Raw genomic sequence first — 23,158 nt, forward strand, 5'->3', positions numbered from 1 at the left:
TATGGTGAAGTGACTTGCCCAGGGTCACACAGCTGGGAAGTAGCTAAGGTCAGATTTGAACCCAGGTACTTCCAACTCCAGGCTTAGGGTTCTATCCACCTTTAAGATTTCCAAAGTTTTTTTACGTATATTATATGGTCATTGCAACAACCCTGCAAGGTAGGTGCTATAATTAGCCACCTTTTACAGATAATGAAACTGAGTCTGAAAAAAAGGTTAAATGGGTGGTAACTACGTGGCTCTGTGGATTGAGAGACAGAGATGGGCAGTACAGAATTCAAATCTGACCTCAGATAATTTCTGGCTGTGTGACTCTGGACAAGTCACTTAATCTCCTCTGAACCAACAGATTATTGACTCTAATATAGGAGATAAGGGTTTTTTTAAAAGGCTCAGGGGGCAGTGACTGGGGGTGGGGGGCCATGGGGTGTTTTAAATGACTTGTTCCTGGCCACACAACTAGCATCTGAGGGAAACTCGAGTCTTCCTGACTCACCTAAGTGTAGCACTCTCACCAGAGCGCCACTTAGTAGCCTATAATATGTTGTATCATCGGAACACTCCCATAGCAGGTACAGCTATTGTCTTCCTACTTCAGAACGAGTTCCCATATTCACCCAGTTAGAAAGAGGGCGAGGCAGGATCTAGACCCGTGTCTTCTTGAATCCGCTTTCACCACTCTCTGTTCTAATACCGCCCATGACTAACTAGGGTACTCTGGCTACCATAAGAATTTTTCGTGAAGCATGGACCCATAACTGTGCTGCAGACAGGGAATGTGGTGGCAAAGTAGCACCAATTCCCAGTAACGCTACAGTGTCTAACAGCTAAGACTGAAACCTCACAACAAATGGATTTGAAATTCTAATTCCGGTTAATCGCCGATTATTAGAGCCGCATACCAAGTAGCCCCCTAGGACTTTGACAGAGAGGTCAGGTCATGCCATGCTGAAGTACACAATTGAGAGTGACACCACCTGGTCCTGGGCATGAGGTGAAGTCTGCAAAGCACTTTTCTAGCTCCTTAAATAAGGGTACTCTGTATTTGTCGGCCGATAAGCAAAAGGCTAGCAAGTTAATGCTATATGTAATTAGTCCCAGCTGGTGAGGCTTCTAGACAAAAGAGGTTCACAGTACAGCCCAAGCTCCCTAGGGCATTTAAGCTAAAATGGCTTGCATAGACATGTTGACCTTAAGAGGTAGGTTCAATGGGGTGAGGGGTGGGGTGGGAACTGGGGGTAGAGGCAGCAGCTTTTTGCCTGCTAATGCTTACATTTCACCTTCAAGAAAAAGGATTCTTCCAAGAGTACACACTCATTTCACACTCTCAAGATGTTGTTTCCTAAATTTGTCATTACCTGCAATTGGTAAAATAAAATATCTTCATAATAATAAAAAAGATGTTTCCTAAAATTGTTTTATAATTATGTCTTTGTAATAATAAAAGATGTTTCCTAAATTTGTTATTATGTGTGATTGGTGAAATAAAATATCTTTATAAAAATAAAAAGATGTTTTTCCTAAATTTATTACATATCTTCATAATAAAAAAATATGTTGTTTCCTAAATGTATTACATATCTTTATAATAATTAAAAATGTTTCCTAAACTTGTTATTACATGTAATTTATAATAATCATCTTTATAATAATAAAAAGATGTTTTCTAAATTTATTACATGTAATTAGTAGAATAAAATAGCTTTATAATAATAAAAAGGTGTTTCCTAAATTTATTATTACATGTAATAGATAAAAATATCTTTAAAAAATAAAAAATATTCCTAAATGATCTTTAAGTTATACCTCATATTTCATCTTTACCTTCAAAACAAAAGCATAAGTTGTCTGAGGGCAAACACCTTGTCTTCCCATTACTTTGTTCTATTTTCCATATGGCTTTTCAAAAACCAAGGACTTACTAAGGGTTTCTGTCTAAATGGAAGATGAAGGTAAAATTTGCCCGAGTCGTGGCAGCTGGGTGGTACAATTCATTGAGCACTGGGCCTGGAGTTAGGAAAACCTGAGTTCAATCCAGCCTCAGATACATACTAGCTGAGTGACCCTGGACAAGTCACTCGACAATGTTTACCTCAGTTTCCTCAGAGGTGGAGGAGATGGCAAACCACTCCAGTATCTTTGCATAGGAAACCTCAAGTGGGGCAACAAAGAATCAGACATGACTGTAATGATTTCCAATTTATACACAACAATCTATAAAAATAGAATGAATAACAAAGATGCAAATAGAAGGAAGAAAAAGCTAAAAAACTGGAAATGTGTACAATCTTGCTACTTGTTATGCATTTCCAAAGGCAAGAGGGTAGAAAGAAAGAGCCTGGGACTGGTATGCAATATTTTGGGAGCACAAGTAAATAAATCTGTGAATTGCCCCTTGTAAACAACAAAAAGAAACTGATTGTAAGGACCAAACTTGGGCCAGGGGATGTGTTGAGAACATTCATCTCCCTCCTTTCATTGCAAAGGTGGGAAATTATGTGTGTAGAAAATTGCTTATGTTGTCACACATGATCAATGTGTTGGTTGTTTTAACTGAGCCACGTGTTTCCCTTTCTTTTTAAATCTTTGTTACAAAACAAGACTTGTTGGATAAGAGAAGAAAGGTTGGATGTACATAGAAATAAATAAAATTTAAAAAAACAAAAGGTATCAATAAAAAATTTTTAAAGAAATTACCTCCCCCTAAAATCTAGTCACCTATACTAACCCTACAACCTTTGCCATCCATGTGCACAAATTGGGGTATGAAATAAAGGTGGGAAAGGGATTAGTTTCAGGAAAACGATATGAGACTTTTAAGATCATTGTTCAAGAGAATCTTCAGGTCTCAGGTTGGGCATAGAAGAGTCTAGTTGGCCCTCTGGGGTAGCTAATGGAGTAAATTAATCCCTCTTCTGTTTGACAGCCCTTCATTAATTGAAGACAGATGTCAAGTCCCCCTTATGCTCCCTCTCCAAGTTAAATATCCCAGTTTCTTCAACTGATCTTTATATGAGCCCTTTACCTTCCTAGCTGTCTTTTAGCTTAGTCCTTCCTAAAACGTCACTCTGAACTGAACATATTATTGTATTCTGGATGGGGTCTGAGGGGGGCAGAGGGCAGCAAAACTGTTCCCCCTCTTGTGTTTAGTCTGTAACTCAGTAGTTTCACCAAGAGGAGGGACCACTGTCTTCCTTTCCATACCTTAGAATTGAATGGACTTGTTTTGAATCAAACTTTCTTATTTCCGAATGTTCTTTTAACAAAGCTTATGACTCAGCCTTTCAGGGCCAAAGGACGGAGACAAAGAAGTCAGGATGTACAGTTATGAAATCTGAGAATTTTTTTAGCTTCCTATAACAATAATAGGAGCCCTTCTATGTTTAAATGGTTCAATTTAGTTGCTGTACTAAATAAATACATGCATAAATGAATCAATGAATAGAATTCATGGTAAAATTTGGCAATAAGCCAGTTTATCTTACTGGTTCATAGACACTCAACACAGATCAAACTTATACACCTGTACTACTTCTGTATTAATTTCACATCCTGATGGAAAAGGTGCTCAATTATTCTCTTCATAAACACCAGAGCATCTGTGAGAGATGATAGGGTGTCATGGAAAGAATGCTAGATTTAAGGTCAGAAAATCCAGGTTTGCATTCCAAAATGAAACCTTCTTGAGTGTGTTAGCCAAGATAATCTACTTAGCCTTAGTGTCCTCATTTGCAAAATGCAGAACACCTGTCTGACCTACCTCAGAGAGTTGTTGTTGCCAGGATCCAATGAGATTGTGTATATAAAGCACTTTGAAACCCTAAAGACCTATGTGAATGTTGCATACAGAAAATAAGACACTGAGTTTAGTCAGGAACCCCTGAGTCCAAATCTGCCCTCAATCCCTAGCTGTATGAGCCAGGGAAAGTGGCTTAGTCCCCATTTGCCTCAGTTTCCTTATCTGTAAAGTGGGGATAAGAACCCCTACCTCCAGAGTTGTCATGAGGATCAAATCTGGCAAATAATAATCACTATGTAAATGTTAGCTATTATTGCCATTATTATTATTAGTCATGGTTTACTGGGCCCAAAGCCAAGAGACAGGGCTCTGTTTTTATTCCTTTAAATAATGCCTACCTCTCAAAAGGTTCCCTTTTTAACTAGTTTAAAGACTTGATTGGGCGCTCCTTGTTTTTATTTAGTTTTTTAAGGCAATTGAAATCCAAGTCATCCCAGGACCACGTGAACTGCTAAGAGCACCAGCAATACTGTTTCACACAGACACCCAAACACCTGTTTTTCTTGTTAAGTAAAAACAAGTCAATAGTCACAGCAAAACCATGAAAGAAAACCACAAGTGGTCTAAAGTGTTTGAGTCATCCCCCTAGCCTGGTACATTGTGACATTCCATCCAAGTGCTCAGCCACCTGCAGTTCTCCCAGGGAAATGCTGATCAGCGGTCCTTTTGTCTCCCTCACACACCGGCGGCAGCTCTAATTACATGTGTGCTCTGCCCAGATGGCTCTCCATTGCCTCCTTCAGAAAACATTCCCCCAGAAGTCCAGATGACTAAAGAGAGCTGGCAAGGACCCTCCCTCATACCAGAACGGTGGGAAAACTCTTGCAAAACAGTTTCTTTTGCAAGATAAACTGTGCACGTCCTCAGCATCAAAGTATCTCTCATACCAGAAAATCCTTTGTAAGAGATTTCCTTCTAGAAAGAAAAAACAAACCACGGACGCACATCCAAACATAGGAGAATGTGGTCACTTTTCTGTCCACAGAAAAATAACTGGGAAGAATGGCCCTGAAGGACTTGAGTTTGAGGTCAGGAAGGTTAGACCTTTTTTCCCAATATTTTCTTATACCCTTTTATAGGAACACATCAGAGCAATACACCCTGGACAAGAGTCAGACCTACCCAAACATTATCTATAGACAAATATTTTTTGAGAATCTTCAAAAAAAAATAACTTTCCCCAATTGCCTACCTGAAAAATCTACCCTCAGAAAGTAGAAGTCTCTAGATGGTCTTCATCAAAATGTTCAAGTTACCTGAGAAAATGTGCAATCTATATACAGTATTGCCCCCTCCTCCTTTTGGGGGACTGAGTCTCCCTAGGTTATCCAGGCTGGAGACACTCATGGCCTGATCCCATTACAGAATAGAATGGGAGGTTTCCAACTTGAGCCATTTTATCCTCAATTAAGTAGCCAAGGAACTCCTACCCATCACCAACATTGCCACCTTCCTGCCCACCCACCCCCACCAATAAGTCCTGGGCATCTGTTTGGACACCCAGTCACCTTATCCCTGCATAGTTCAGAACACCTAAGTAGTGATCCATCAGCCTCAGCTTCCCTGGTAGCAAGGACTGTAGGCAGGTACCGCCCTGCCTGCTCACATACTTTTCTATCAGGTTAACTAGCTGTCATCTAGCAGAGGGTAAAGTCATGAACAACTCATTTGCAAGACAAGAAAGAAAAGGGTCAAGAGACATGGAGATACAAGGCGCAAAGCATCGTGGCAACCAAAACGTAAAAACAAAAACTTCGTGATTGCTGTTGAAAAAGTTGGATTTTTCAGCATTAACGGTATTTGTTAAATAAGCCTCATATTATCAAAATACCTTTTTACATGTTTAAGAAAAGGTGAGTTGTTGTTTAATAAATGCTAGAAAGAAAAATTTGAATTTAGATTTGACCGCAAGCATCAGGAACACAGCTGTGAACCTGGCAATAACCAAGAAAAGGCCTCTGAGCTTAAGGAAAATAGCTGTCAAATTAACCCAGGCATATTCTATCAATAGAGCCACCCTCTGGCCCTTTACCAAAGTCTACTGACTTAGAATTATATGTAAATACGGTTGCTTTGTCCCTCCTAGAACCTAGCACATCTGGTGCCTTACACATAGTAGGAGCTCAATCAGCATTCCGGGGAGGTCAGTTTCCTGGTTGGTAGTAAATTAGGACTGGGGAAAGAAAAAGAGGAAGGGAAAGTCGCAAAGTCAGATGTGCAGACAACAGAAATAGCTAGCAATAAAGCAGGCAATAGAAAAACTTCAGAAAATAAACAGAAATAACAGTGGAAGCCCAACATTCTGGAGCCATGTAAGTGTGAGGACTGTTTGCCCCTTGAGCCAAATAGTAACAGACTATAATAAGTTATGGAGTACTGAACCCAAATAGCAATGGGGAGGAGGCCACTAATGCACACATTAAGATCGCTGTGAGCAGTATTTTGGCTTAGTTTTAAACTGCAAATTTATCTGTTTCATTTTACTTTTATTTGTTTTGTTAAATAATCCCCCCCATTAATTTTTTTTAATCCTTACTTTCTGTCTTAGTAACTGCTCTAGGACAGGAGGGAAAGGGCTAGGCAATGGAGTTAAGATACTTGCCCAGGGGCACACAGCTAGGGATAGTCTGAGGCCAGAATGAAACCCAGATCCTCCCAACTCCATGCCTTGTAGAACCATTTAGCTGTCCCCCAACTCCAGTTACATTTTAATGGCCACATGCCTCATGTTTGATATGTCTGCATTACACAACAGGTGATCAATATTATGATATAAAGGTAACATGTAGTTACCAAGAAATAGTAAAATGAAATTCAAACAATCCTGCCTAAAACCATATCATGGAATAGAAAGAATTCTGAGTCAGATTAGATCTATTATCATAGACTTTTCTCTGATTTACTCATTTTACAAGCCCAGAGCTGGGGCAAAGTTCTGTCTCTTGCTAAACTTGGGTGCAGGGTGATGGGCCCTCCTTGTAGCAGCTTTGTGGCACAGTGAATAGAGTACCAGGTTTGGACTCAGAGACACCCAAAGTCAAATCCAGTCTCTGACACTTACCAGTTGTATGACCCTGGGCAAGTCATTTAACTTCTATTTGCCTCAGTCTTCCTGATCTGTAAAATGATTAAAAAAAAATAGCACCTATCCTGCAGAGTTGTAGTGAGAAGCAAATGAGATAATAATTGTAAAGCACTTAGAACAGTGCCTGGCATATAGCAAGCCCTAGGCAAATGTTCGATATCATCATCATTTTTTTTCTCACCCTAAGCCCCTGGAGTTTTCATACTGACTCAAATCCTATTAAATTTCTCAGTGATCTTTTGGTCTGGTTGAAAGTTTTGCTGGAGAAGATACATGAAAATTAGACCTATTCACATGACCATCTTGGCCATAAGTCCACTAACCCTTCCTAAGCTTTGGATTCCTCATCTCTAAAAGGAGGATAAAGACTCTCCTAACTTCCATTACAGAGTTGTTGTTTTTTTAAAAACTGGATAATTTGTGTGGAAGCATTTGGCAGTTATAAAGTAGAAAGCTGTAAGGTGAAAATTATCATTTGTAATATTAAATTAAAATTATGAGTAAGAGAATCACAGTACATTTTAGCAAGACATCCATCAAAATTCAATTGAACAAATATTTATTGTGTTTACTGTATGGTAAGGCTTTTTTTTTACTAGGTCCAGAGATATAAAGACAAAATTGACAGTCTCTTAAGGAGCTTACAATCTAATATAATCAGAATCTTAACTAACAATTGTAGTTACTGAGGCAAACAACATGGATGTAGCCCTCAAGACAGATTTATAATTCAAAAGGTGAAAGTAATATGAGGTAATTAAGACCAATTGAATTTAGCTGGAAGGGGAAAATCAATTATTAAGTGACTTTAATGGTGCAAGAGCAGTACAGGTGGTGAATTATTTTATTTTTATACACTCTAAATTTTGGTACCCAATAACAAAGCCCTGTTTCCAAATTCTTAGCTGCCTTGCCCTACTTACACCTCTGCTAATAATGATTTTGAATTTTTTAATGATCTTACAATTCAATTTAACCAGCTAAGCACAAGGTACTGGGTTCTAAGGACAAAAATGCAAAATAATCCTGGCCTCAAAGAGCTTACATTTCAATCAGGGTCACCATATGTACACAAAGGAGTAAACTGAAGAAAGAGAGAATACAAACAGCTAAGGGGACCAAGAAATTCTTCTGTAGGAGGTGACATTTGAGCTGAACCTTGAAGGAAGGAGAATTTTCAGAAGTGAGGGTAAGGAAAATATACAAATATAGTGTTCCAAAGTTGCATTTGAATCCTTAAAGAGCTAAGCTTCAGGTAGATGGAAATTTTCACTTAGGTGAAGTATCTCAATCTCTCATGTTCTTGATAAATAAGGTGCTAGTCTCATTTTTTTCAGATAAGAGGCTCAGAGAGATTAAACAAATTGTCTACACTTGCATGGCTAGAAATGAGATTTTAATCCAAGACTCTCCCAGACTCTCATTTCTACCATAAAAATTTAACCTTTTAACAAAAAATTAATATTTGGGGGTACAATACAAGGTATTGATGAAAAGAAGGAAAATGCACATATTTCAATCATTTACCATCATTGTTTGTTTTGAAAACAATAGGAAATGATTACAAATATGACATGGGATCAGCTACATTGAAGATTGTAGAAGAGTATGTAGCATCTATGGTCTGGGAGGGTAGCAAGTATTCCCCACATATACATATACTCCTAAAAAAGGAAGTCTTTCTTTGGCCATTCTTCACAAAACAGCTAGGCATTTTTTATCTGTAACCCTTAGCTCAAAGGGCCCATGGCACTGGACTCTCTTTTTATTGAAGGAAACTGAACACTCAATACCTCAAACCTGTGTAAGAGATGGAATGAAGTTCATGAGAGCTGGAGGAAAATCCTGCCCTTCTGACGTCCACTTTTAAGAGAGAAAGTCTCCATTCAAACCTCTCTTCTAGTTCACTGAAGAGAGAGACGCTCTGGGAAGAAGTTATCAAGTAGAAAAGCTGACAGTCACTATAATATTCCAATTGCCAGCCTGTTTCACTGGAGTCTTTGAAGAATTTCCCTTTGGCTGATATTTAAGAACCATTGTCTAGTATATATGCTCCTATGTGTACTTTCTCTCATTTCTGTTTGCTATTTGGATAAATGGATTTATTTGCTATGTGAATTCATTGTGTAACTGGCATTTTGTGGGAAAGGGGTCAAGCCTTGGATATAAAGTTTGGGTCATTCTTTCCCCATCAAGAAATATCAATCAGACAACAAACATGACACAAAGATCATACACTATGAGCAGGTGGGATTTATACCAGGAATGCAGGGTTGGTTTAATATTAGACAAAATATAAGCATAATTGATCATATCAATAACAAAACCAATCAAAATTACATGATTATTTTAATATTCAGAAGAAGTTTTTTGACAAAATACAACACCCATTCCTGTTAAAAACATTAGCAAGCATAGGAATAAATGGAGCTTTTCTTTAAATGATAAGTAGTTGGATCTTTATCACAAAGAGATTTTTAAAAAATATAGGAAAGAACCTATTTGTACAAAAATATTAAAGTTGCACTTTTTTGTGGTGGCAAAGAATTGGAAACTAAAGGAATGTTCCTCAGTTGGGGAATAGCTGAACAAATTGTGGTATATGGTGGTGATGGAACACTATTGTACTAAAAAGAATGATGAACAGGATGATTTCAGAAAGACCTGGAGAGACCTATGTGAACTGATGTGGAGGGAAATAAGCAGAACCAGGAGAACATTATACATAAACTGAAATATTGTAGAATGACCTAATGTGATAGACTTTGCTATTAATAGAAATACAATGATCCAGGACAATTCTGAGGGACTTTTGAAAAAGAATGCTATCCACCTCCAGAGAAAGAACTGTTGGAGTAGAAATGCATATGAAAGCATGATTTATCACTTGTTTACTTGGGGATAGGATTGGGGATCTTGGTTTCATAAGATTATTCTCTTACAAAAATGAATAATATGGAAATATGTTTTGAGTGATAATACATGTATAACCCAGGGGAATTGCTTGTCAACTCCAGGAAGGGAGAGAGAATAAATGAGGGAGAGAACACGAATTATGTAACTTTGGAAAACATGTGTAAATTTGTTGTTGGAATTAAATAAAGATTTCTAAAAATTATAAGTAGTATCTATCTAAAACCAAAAGCAAGCATTTCTAATAATGGGAATAAGCTAGAAGATTTCCCAATAAGGTCAAGGCTAATGTAAGAATGTCCATTATCATCACTATTATTTAATATTGTACTAGAAATGCTAGCAATAGCAATAAGAAAAAGAAATGGAAGGAATAAGAATGATAGTGTGTAACCAAAACTATCACTTTGCAGACATATGATAGTATGCTTAGAGAACCCTAGAGAATCAACTAAAAATGAGTTGACCCAATTAACAACTTTAGCAAAGTTTTAGGATATAAAATAAATACACATAAATCATAAACATTTATGTATATGTATTTCAAACAAAATTCAGGAAGAAGAAATAAGAGAAATTAAATCTAAAATAACTGCAAATATAAACTACTTGAGCATCTAACTGCTAAGATAAACCCAAGAACTATATGAACAATTACAAAACACTTTTTCATGCAAAGGCAGATCCAAACAACTAGAGAAATATTAATTGTTCATGGATAGACCAAACCAACATAATAAAAATGACAATTCTACCTAAATTGATTTATTTATTCAGTCTCATACTAATCAAACTACAAAAGAATGATTTTGTAGATCTAAACATAAGAACAAAATTCATCTAGAACAAAAGATCAAGAATATAAAGGTTATGGGAAAAAATGTGAAGGAAGGTCATCTACTGGTACCAGATTTCAAAATATATTACAAAATGCCAATCATCAAAATAATTTGAACTGGCTAAGAAATAGAGTGGTAAGAGGCAGCTAGGGGGCTCAATGGATACAGAGTCAGTCAGGCCCAGAGCCCGGAGATACTAGGTTCAAATCTGACCTCAGACACTTCCTAGCTAGTTAATTTTTGCCTAGCCCTTACCACTCTTCTGCCATGGAACCAATACTTAATATTGATTCCAAGACTGAAAGTAAAGGTTTAAAAGACTATAGTGGTGAATGAGAGGAATAACTTAGGATACCTAGTAGTAAATGACCTTAGTAATCTAGTATTTAATAAAAGATCCAAGGGTTAGGGGTCAAAACTCACTATTTAACAAAAATCCTAGGAAAACTAGGAAGCAGTTTGGCAGAAAGTAGGCATAAATTAACATGTTACAACACATGCCAAAAAGGCGAAAATGGGTACTTGAATTAGATATAAAGCCTAAGGGAATAAGGGAAGATTTTGTAACCAAATAGGAAGCAGAGAAAATCACAGGAAACATAGTGGGAAATTTTGATTACATGAAATTTAAAAGATTTTACACAAATAAAACCAATGCAGCCAATATTAGAAGGAAAGCAGGAAACTGGTAAAGAATTTTTATAGCAAGTTTTTCTGATGAAGGTCTCATTTCTCAAATATGGGGGGAAATGAATAAAATTTATAACAAGAAAAGCCATTTACCAAATGATAATGGTTAACAGATATGAAAAGGCAGTTTTCTGAGGGAAAAATGATAGCTATTTATAATCATATTAAAAATACTCTAAAATCACTAATAATTAGAAGAATGCAAATTTAAATAACTCTGAAGGTCCACATTATGCCTATCAGATTGGCTTATATGACAGAAAAGAAAAATAAATGCTGGAGAGGATGTAGGAAAACAGGGGCACTAATGAACTATTGGTAGAGTTGAGTACTGGTCCAACCATTCTGGAAAATATTTTGGAACTATGGCCAATGGGCTATAAAATTGTGCATACCTTTGACCCAGAAATACTATTAGTAGCTTTATATCCCAAAGAGACAAAAGGAAAAGGAAAAAATCTTTATGTCTAAAAATATTTATAGCAGCTCTCTTTGTAGTGACAAAGAATGGAAATTGAAGGGATGCCCATCAATTAAAGAATGGCTGGACACAGTCTTATATATGATTGTGAAGGAATACCATTGTGGTGAAAGAAATAACTAGTAGGATGGTTTAAAAAAAAACCTAGGAAGATATATGGATTGATGCGGATTGAAGTAACCAGAACCAGAACATTGTAAACACAGCAGCTATATTGTGACAATGATCAACTAGGAAAGACTTAGCTAATCTGATCAACACAATGATTCAAGACATTTCCAAAGGATTCGAGTACAAATTGTAGCATAATTTTTTCACTTTAGTTTTCTTGCTTTTTTGCAATATGACTAATATGGAAATATATTTTACATGATTTCACATGTATAATGAATATCATATTGCTTCCCTTCTCAGTGGGTGGGGGGACAGGTTTGGCGGATGGAGAAAATTTAGTACTCAACAAAAATTTTTTAACGTTAAAAATAAATAATTGTTTTAGATGTAAATTTAGTCCTATATTCCTCTTTCCAAGGAAAATAGAATGGTCTACATATGGCCCCAAAGTTCTGATTCTCCTCCTGACAGCAACCAAAGTCTCTTTTGGAATAGTTTGGGGATAAGAAACTTTACAGATATCTATTCTTCCCTCCTTGCAAGCCACACCTAGACAAACCCCACATGGACACACATAAAATGACAGACACACATAACACCTCTGCTATCCATCTTAAAGATGAAAAGGTCCAATTGCATATGTATTTCCTATTCCACCATTACTTCTATCTGCATTGGAAAATAATTGGACAAAGGAGGCAGAAATACACAATACTTGCTTTAAAGATCATAATGTAATAAAAAATGGGAACAGGGAACTGGACCTGTGATTTCACTGGCAGAATGTGAAAACTCCATTTACTAATGTGGCTCAGCACCTTCTCTGCAACTCATAATTGTAGAGCATTACCTACAACACTGAGATGTCAAGTGACTTGCCTAGAATAACATAGCCACTGCAAATCAGAGACAGAATGTGAACTCAAGTCTGGCTCTCTATGCACTACGGTACACTCCCTCTCCAATTCATTAATGCAGGGGACACAAACAAAAGATAAATATCTAAATGAAAATTTAATAGACATTTAGTAGACATTAAATTTAATTTTTTTTAATTTAATAGACATTCTAATGTAATGAGTTGGTCAAAGAATAAATGCAGAAATAAAAACTCTGGGGAAAGAGAATGATCAGCATAGTTAGGTGTCTCAGTAAATACAGAGCCAGTCCTGGAATAAGGAGAACCTGGGTTGAAATCTAGCCTCAGACACTTCCTAACCATTTGACCCCATTTATCCCCAATTGCCTAACCCTTACTACTCTTCTGCCTTGAAACTTAGATAGAAAGTAAGAGGTTTTTTGTTTTTTTTTTTTTAAGAAAGAGAATAAGTCAACACAGCAAAATTTCTGAGATGAAGCTAAAAGATACCAAATATAAAATTACTTCTATAAAAAATATACATAAATAAAGCACAAAAATAGAGAATAAGTTAACTGAATAGTCCATATTTTTAAATTATAAAATCAACAAAAAAAACCTCGAGCAAAGAAGAAGAAATTTTGAAAATTAGATGAGAAATGGGGAAATGTAAAATAAGACTACAGAATTGATAAAATAAAACTTTTAAATAATTCTTAAAATGACCAAAATAATTACTAAACCTTTAGGTAATATGGTCAAAAAAATTAACAAGGCAAAACTAGAACAAAATGGAAAAAAATAACAAAATAATTTTATAACACTGACTTTTTAAAAACTAAGAATTTTTTTAAATGGAGGATTAACCACAGATATATAAAATTCCAAAATTAATAGAATATTAAATATAGGTCTTTTAAAAATCAAATCTTAAAAAATGAAACTAAACTCTCCATAAAGAAAGTACCAAAGAGGGAGAAGCAGAAACTCATTGATTCAGATATATTTATCTGAATTTTATCAAAAGTTTAAATGAAAATGACTACCCCAAAATTTCTCATAAAACACTCTATCAAACTTCTTTTATGAGACTAATGCAATCCTAATACCCAAGAGAATTAATAAAAGAAAACTATATTTCAGTATCACTAATAAATATGATTCAAAATATTTAAATATAATCTTAGAAAAAAGACTAGAACATATCACAAATGTATTTGTTCACTATGACTGAATTGCATAATTATATTTTAAAACACCAAAATTTGCATCATATCAATAAATATAGAAAAAAAAATTCAAATTCAAGTCATTTGTGCTAAAAATACTGCAAAGCAAAATCAAAGAAGGGTCATTTTTAAAATGAAAAGAAGCCTAAAGCTTAAAGGTAGCATTATTTGCAGTGATTAAACACCAGAAACTTTCCCAATAAACACAAAAAATAAAGATGTCCCTTTCCTCACTGGTTTTTTTTCTAATGAGGTTCTAGAAATGCCAGAGTTGGCAAAATAACAAGAGAAAAGAATATAAAAGTATAACTATAGAGACAAAATTAACCCAGTTTGCTAGTGATAAGTTTAGTTAGAAACACCCCAAAAATCAGTTAAAATGATCATTTAAAATGTTGAAACAATAATATCAGTAAAATAGCAGTTTACAAAATAAATCCAGAAAAAAACAATAGCACATGTTTATAGCAATAACAAAATCCAAGAGGAAATAATAGGAAGGAAATTATCTTGGAATCAATCTATGAGCATATACTTAAAATTTAAAGAATAATTGCAAAACAGTCTTGAAAAAATCACAAAATCAAACAAAGAGATAGGCAGGGTTAGAGTGTGCCAACAAAATAATTATACTACCTAAATTAATTTACAGAATTAATGTCATATCAAATTACAAATGAGATCTTTTATAGTTAGTTGAGATAACTAAATTTATTTGGATGAACAAAAGTTCTAATTGCAAAGACATTAAACTCAGCTGCCTATTTTCCAAATTGGATTTCAGTTAAGAAAGGAAATAAACTTGAAAACAATACCGTGGGGGGGGGGGGGGGGGGAGAGAGTACAAAAGTAGCAAAGGAGGCACAATAGTACAAGGCCTTAAATTCTGTTATGAATAAAAATATTACAAAGATTAGGGAAAGCTTCCCATTATTTCTAAAGGTCTGATAACTAATAAGTATAAGAAAAATGCATAAAAACAAATGTCATTCCCCAATGAATAAATGGTCAAAAGATATGAACAATTTTCAAAAGAAGCATTAAAAACTATTAATAAACAAATGAAAATTGTTCTAAATTTTCAATAATAAGGAAAGCACAAATTAAAACAATCTGAGGTTTCTTTTACCTCAGACTTTATTAACTATCAAAGATGACAAAAGAAGACCACAGTCAATGTGAGAGGGGCTGCAGAAAGATAAGCATTAATACTATTAGTAGAATTATGAATTAATTTATCCCTTTGAAAAGCAATTTGCAACTAAACTTAAAAGAAAACAGCAACCAAAATATTGGTGCCTTTGTCCTGGAGATCCAATTTCTGGGCATATGCCCCAAGGAAATAAAACTAGGAATAGGAATAGAATAGGAATAGAATGTATTTTGTTTTATGGGGAAATTTTAGGTTACATAGTAGGGGTAAAATAGAAGAGTAGTTGAGTTGAGAATATAATTAATTACTTTTATTTGGAGTTGCACCAAAATTTTTGGTTCCCAAGACCAATTGATAACTATTATGCTTTAAAAGTGAGAAAGCCGTATTGTTAGATATGGCTCAAGGAATTAGCAGTTCTTGATTCTTTCTTGTACATTCAGATCAGTACTTTTTGTACATCAAATACCCTATTAAAGGTCTGATACCTAACAGAGAAAGAGAAATAACAAAATAAATAAAATCAAGTGGTCAAGAATATGAATAATTCTCAAAAAAATTGAAAACAATTAACAATATAGAAATCATTCCAAATCTCCAATAATAAGAGGGGGAAACAAAGGAAAAATAAATATTCATTCACTTTAGAACAAATAAATGCTACTAGTACATGGATTCATATTGTACTGTAAAAATAGTAAATATGAAGAATTTGGAGAAGTAAGGAAAACTATATGTGAACTGACGCCCAATGAAGTAATCAGAAAAATATGCACACTTACTGTAACAATCTAATTGGTAAGAACAACAATGAAATTTAATGCTATACAACCATAAAGATCAAACTTGAGACAGGAAAAAAGAGAAGTACTTCCTTCTTTTCTTTACAGAAGTGGAAGACTCAGGGTTGGATCACTGCATATACTATCCAACCTGGTTGAACTGTTAGTTTATGTTTCATTCTTTTTTTCTTCTTCTTTGAAAGTCAGAGCTCATTCTAAATGGGACAGGGGGAGGACGAGCAGGAGGAATATTCAAAAATGAAGGTGATATAAAAACAAAAATTTCCACAAAAAAAAATTTAAGAAAAGAAAATAATTGGTTGCCATGACTTCTTCCTATTGAACAAAAATAAAATTTTCGATTCTGATACTCTCTCATTGAAAGTTTAGGATTCCAGACTTACAAAAAATCAAATTCTATATAACCAAGAGAAAGAGAATAAAGGGGGAGAATAACAGAATAATATGATTGTATAAAAAAGGACTTAGCCCAATTCTCATCAAGAACCAGAGGCATATAGAGCCACCAATAAGCTTTTAAAAAATTGATCCACAATGAAATATTTATGGATTGACTACTATGTGCCAGACATCACTCTAGACACTGAGAGGAATACAAAGATGTACAAGTCATAAGCTCTACTTTCCAGCAGCTAATAATCTAGCTAGCAACTTATATGCATGCATACATATATACAGAAGGATTACTGATCATACAAAATAGTATGCAAGTGCCAAGTAGAAGAGTCACACTCAGTACAATATATTGTAAGACAAAGAGCTCATGGTAGACTGGGGTGCTCAGGGAAAACTTCTGAAACAGGCAAGCTGAACCTTGAAGGTAGAAAGCATCCAAATAGGTAGGCTAAAAGCCAAAGTTCGCTTTATATATCATGGGAATAACCCACAGAAGAGGGAATAATGTAAAAAATGGTGGGGGGAGGGGGAGAAAGCATAATAAGTAAATGAATCTGATACATGACTTTCACAGAAGATGAGAAGATGTTTTCTTTTTAATCAACCCCAAATCATGCAAAATAGTCTAGAGTTTTTTATTTCTTCTATAAAAGATTAATATATGTGTATGTACATATATATACATATACATATATATGTACACAGCAAGTTTTCTTGGAAGCTTTGAGTGTGAGAAGGCTGGTGGAAGCAAGAGAGGAAGTCGAGCCCGTGGGAAGTGAAGCAAAATATAAGAAAATAATCCCACCAAACTGTAAAGGAGCAGAGGTGTTTCTGGGAACAGAAAAGAAAGATGAATCAGCTCAATTCAGAGGAAAATGTGGATCGACTGTTGTTCATACCACTCTCAACACTTCAAAAGTATTTTCAAATGAAGAGTGTTGGGAGGAGGGCAAGTGGGATGGCAACTTTGGTAACTTCTACTCATATGAATCCTGTAATACAGCAAAGGAAGCAGCCACATCACTCAGGTTATGGCTTAAAAGGTCAGGTTTCTCTCAACACCCCCAAGAAATGCTCATGAAATTTCTTGCTAAACTCAGATGTTGGCTACACAAATCATCCCCACTGTTCCCAAAGTCTTTATCACAAGGTAGACACTTAACAAATGTTCAGAGAAAATACCAAGTCTTCACACAGCCAATTAAAACACTACAATCTGGCTCCCACAAACCTTTTCGACCTCATTTCATATTACAATCTTTCATGCATTCTCCATTTCAGCCAAAGTGCCCTACTAACTGTTCCTTGAAACAAGCATTGCATCTCCAACTTCTGTCTCTTTGTGCATGTTTCTGCTTCATTTCTGGAACGCACTCATGTGCTATTCCCCAATTATTAGTACTTTCTTCCTCTTGAAATTATCTTGTATTGATTATACATTTGAAATCTATATCAGATTGATTAGGGAGGAGGAAAAGGGTGATAGAGAATAAGGGAGGTAGGAAGAGAGAATTAGAAATTCAAATTGGTTTTTAAATTTTGGTTTTACATATACTTGGGGGAAAATAAAATATTATTTGAATTAGAGAAAAAAGAAATTATTTTACATTACTTTTTTTTTACTTTAATATATCAGTAAGTCCCCAATAGAATGTAAGCTTCTTGAGGTCAGGGACTTTCAAATTGTTTTTGTCTTTACATCCCCTGAAGGTAGCACAATGCACTACAGACCTAGGTTTTTGGGGGGTTTTTTAATAGTAGGTATTAAATAAATGTTGGTTGAATTGAATGGGAAACTCAGCAGTAGATCACCATAAGAAGTTTCATGCAGTTATAGTAGGAAGATACTTTAGACACTAAATATCATTGATCATGTTTTAGTTGTTTTAATATTTAATTTTTGAATTTAAAAACAATACAATTTTCAAAACTGCTACAATCAAAGGGGATATATATGTGTATGTATACATATATATATACACACACACATAGAGAGAGAGAGAAAGAGACAGAGAGAGAGGGAGGGAGAGAGGAAGGGAGAGGAAAAGAGAGAGGGAAAGGGAGAAGGAAAAGGTAGAGAGGGAGAGGGAGAAAAAGAAAGAGAGAGAGAGAGAGAGAGAGAGAGAGAGAGAGAGAGAGAGAGAGAGAGAGAGAGAGAGAGAGAGAGAGAGAGAGAGAATGTGTCAATGACATGGACATGTTATTCTGCTATATTTGGACATTTACTAACATATACAACCATGGGCAAATCACTTAACCCTTTTTGAGACTCAGTTTTCCTATCTATAAAATCCAGACCATTATGAGGATCAAATGCAATTAGAATGCAAAGGGAGCTGCCAACTTCAGAAAGCTAAAAGTTATTTATTGTTAGGAATAAGTTTCTCCACTGAAGCCTAATCCTAAAATAAAGGTGACACAGAGTTTCTAAAAATCCTTAGCTAATGGAGCACAAGCCCTAGCAGTTCCTACTGAGGTTTCAAGGAGCCAAGGGCAGAATTTATTTCTGATATTTCAGGACAAACTTCACCAAGTTTGATAAAGCCTGTGGTCAGACAATTGTACACCAAGTAATAATATTTTGACCACAACAACTCACAAAGACACTATCTACTAAGACCCTAGAGGAATCTCAGTCTGAATTGGGATAGGAAAAGGGGGAAGAAGTGGGGAGGTTACCTACGCTTATGAAATCTTAAATCTATTGAAATATCTAACTAACTGAAGTCAACCAGTCAGGTAGGAAAAGCACCCACTATCATAGAGTAATTCCAGGGCTGAAGACCAAGCCATCATCTCACAGCTGTGGTCACATATTGTCTTTTTTTTTTTTCAAACCTTACTTTCTGTCTTAGTAATAACTGTAAGACAGAAGAGTAAGAGCAAGGCAAACAGGTAAGTGACTTGCCCTCTGTCACACAGCTAGGAAGTGTCTGAGGTCACATTTGAACCCAGGTTCTCCTGTCTCCAGACCTGGGGCTCTATCAATTGTTCCACCTAGCTGCTCTGGTCACATATTGTCTTCAGACACTCTGCTGGTGCAACTTCAACTATTGAATGCTGCTTTCTTGCCAAAATATTGGCATAGCTAGAAATTGGAGGCCCTGGAGTTAAAAAAAATAAGGCAACAAAGGGATTTCAATCCTCATTAACTACTAAACAAATACAAGAATTACTTGATCCCAGATGTTATCAGTGAAGAAGCATTTGTTATTAGCTATCTTCCTTGCTAAGTCATTGCCTTGTGAGTGAACTACTAACACCGTAATTCATTTTTATAGAGTAGTTCAAGATTTATAAAGAGCTTTCACAACTGCCCTATGAGCTAGGTTGAATAAAAGCGTTAAAAGCCCCATCAGATGAGAAAACAAAATTTAGGTAACTTGTCCATGGCCACACAACTGATAAGTAGTCTAAGTCTCATGGAACTAAGCCAAGGTTTAGCAAAGGTTTTGAAAACCATAAAATGTTGTATCAATGTGGGTTGGTCCACACACCACCTTGTTGGTCTATTGTGCTTTCCTTTTTCTTTTTTTTTAAATCCTTTCAGTCTACCTTAGAATTGACAAGACATAAGAGTAGTAAGGGCAAGGCAATTGGGGTTAAGTGACTTGCCCAGGGTCAAACCACTAGGAAATGTTCTATAAATAGCTGCCTAGCTGCCCTCACTGTACATTATTGAGGTAGTCATGAGTAATTAATTCTCAGTACCCTCAGATAGTTTTTTGTTGCGTGATTACAAACCATGACATACTATAATCTCCCCAAAATAAAAAAATATATATATCATTCAGAGGATAATAATGGAGAAATACTGGGTGGATCCACCATGTGTATATCTTGTATGTATAGTTGTCTGTGTGACTTCCCATTAAGATATGAGGGCAGAAATTATTTTTTTCTTTTCTTTTAAATTTATACTTAGTATGGTGCCTGGCACACAGTAAACACTTAATAAATTCCTCTTGACTGACTGGTTGTGAATGGGCTGCAATACATAATACATAATAATGCAATACATAATATGGCATGAAGAAAAACCAGTTAATGGGGGTCAAAGAAATTTATGATTGAAAAGGAAAACGGGCTAATCACATGGGGTAACCATCAGCCCAAGGGCTCTCTTGCTCTCTTCCTGAAGTTAGGAGGAATCCAGGATAATTATAAACATTTAGAATGAACTGGCCTGTCATGAACCTGTAGGAAAACACAGAGGAAAAATAGACAGGCATGGATGGATTGCAATCAGCATTTTGGGAGAGAGTTACCTGCATCAATGAAAACAGCTCTTTGAGTAGATGAATATTTGATTAATAGCCATATTGAATACTAGAGGAACTGATTAGCAATAGAATACCTCCTACAAGTTTTACAGCCATAGCAATCTAGTATGTAGTCTGTTTAGGTTAGCTGTTATTAATCTGTAGTTAATGGGAATGGAGAGATCTAAGGGGGATCTGTAAACTTAGTTATGGGAAGCTGGGTGGCATGGTGGATAGAGTACTGGCCTAGAGTCAGGAGGACTCATTTTCCCCAAGTTCAAATCTGGCTTCAGACACTTATGAGCAGGGCAGTTCTAGTCAAGTATTTAACCCTATTTGCCTCATTTTCCCTATCTGTAAAATGAGATAGAGAAGGAAATGGCAGACCACTCCAGTATTTTTTTAAGCCCTTACCTTCTCTCTTAGAATAAATAATAAGTACTGATTCTAAGGCAGAAGAATGATAACAGCTAGACAATTGGGGTTAAGTGACTTGCTCAGGGTTGCCTATCTGAATCCTCATTTGAACTCAGGTTCTCCTGACTCCATGTCTTATGTTTTATCCACTGTGCTATCTAACTACTCCAGTATTTTTGCCAAGAAAATCCCAAATGGAATCAAGAAGAATCAGGCACAATTGAATCAAATAAACAACAACAAATAAAATTTGGGGGAAACTATCACATCTTTATTTCCACCAACTGACTTCTAACTAAAATTGAGCATTCCCTATAATTACAAATGTATCAAACATTTTTTCTAAGAAAGAATATCTTGGGATCCGGGGCACCCAAAAAAACAAGGACCCCTCGTTTAGATCCTAAAATTCTCTGATAACTTACTTACTTCTCCATTGGTGAGTTAGCAGGACCTTCAAGAGATGGCAAGCCAGTATGTTACTAACTGCTTTGACTACTGTGAGGAAAATGCTTTGAAAACCTTAAAGATGCATTGTTTTTATTATAGCAGTAAAAGTCCACCTGAAAAGGACCAAGGGACAATAGAGAAAAGCCATCTCTATAGATTAATAAGCTAAATGCTAATATGAATTGCTCTCAAATTGCTAGACTGGACTATTGAAAAAGGATGGCTTGTGAGCACTTAAAGAGAGAAGCAATGTTCATGACAAACAAACATGAACTTAATTGGAATAAGTTCTGCCAGAAGGTTCTTTGTGTCACTGGTGGCATAAGGAGAGAAGCCCATGCCCACTAAAGGGGATTAAGGCAGAAGGCAGGGAAGGATTGCCAGGCAGGTGGCCCTAGTTCGACCACATTGCCATGGTGAAAAACCTTCCTTCCTGCTTTCAATAAACTCAAGCTCAAGATTATTGAAATAGTATCAGTGGCCCTGAGTTCTGACACTTTGATTCATACATTTGGTGGTCTTAGACTAAGTCCAGGCAAATCGGGCTCAACAGAAAATTCAAGAAACTCAAAGAAAAGAGTGTAGCTACCCAGAACCAGCTAATGTCTGCTGGTTGTGCCTAAAGCACAGTACACCCTAATTAAGACTAATCTTGTCTTTTGAAAAAATGTGAAAAGTCATTTAAGTAGCCTTTTTTAAATGTTTACCACACCCAGTATTTGCTCACTTAACCAGAACAAGGGGTGATGGGAGGAAATCAAGACTGGCAGGTGTCTGGGGTGTAGGAGGGACTGCGTGGGGTGTTGGAATAGGGCTGTAGTTTAGAAATGACCATGAAGATTGGAGGAGGCTGGAGAGGGGGAATCAAGTTTGCGAGGGAAGCAACGATACCCCCCCCAACCCATCCCAGTGGCATTAGTCCTAGGAAGGCAGAAGTCATGGACGTCTCCATGACTATGTTAAAAATCATCTTGTGTTTAATGCTAGAATACTCAGAGAATATAGGTCAGATATTCACACACAATTTAAGGTAACTGACACTTGACAAAGGCTTTACTTTTCCATATCACAGCCTTGAAATTCTTGCTAAGATCTCAGAAACCAGAGACTGTGGGGGAGGGAAACACAAAGGTAGTCCCCCACCTACAGTACTTTCACAATGGATAGCCCTGCTCTCCCCACCTACGACTACTTTCACAATGGAAAGCCTGAGCTTCTTTGGCTCCAACCTCTCACCCCTCTCCACACTAAAATTTTACAAGAGGGCTGATGCCAAAAGACTAATGTTCCATTGTTGGAGAAATTCAAGAAATACTCAACTGAGGTACTGCCTGCCTAGAGGTCACATAGTATGGCTTGTTGGACAAGCTCCCTACCCAAAAGATGTCCTCCATTGATGTATGAAACTCAGACATCCGAGATTCATTCCTTTGTGGTAACAACAGAAATGCTCCTGGGAGAAGTAACACATTAAACTTCAATGGCTTAATTCGATGAAGATGTCCCATATGAATCTCTAGCTTATATCTGAAACAGAAATGGTCATCTCTCCCACTAAACTCATTCCACTTTCTTCTTAACTTCCTTCATTCTATTAAGAATACTAAACAAATCATAGAAACAATTAATAATTTCATTGAGGAAAATGACAATTGTGAGACATCTTTT

This window comes from Monodelphis domestica, chromosome 1 (genome assembly GCF_027887165.1).
Source record: "Monodelphis domestica isolate mMonDom1 chromosome 1, mMonDom1.pri, whole genome shotgun sequence".
Taxonomy (NCBI): Eukaryota; Metazoa; Chordata; class Mammalia; order Didelphimorphia; family Didelphidae; genus Monodelphis; species Monodelphis domestica.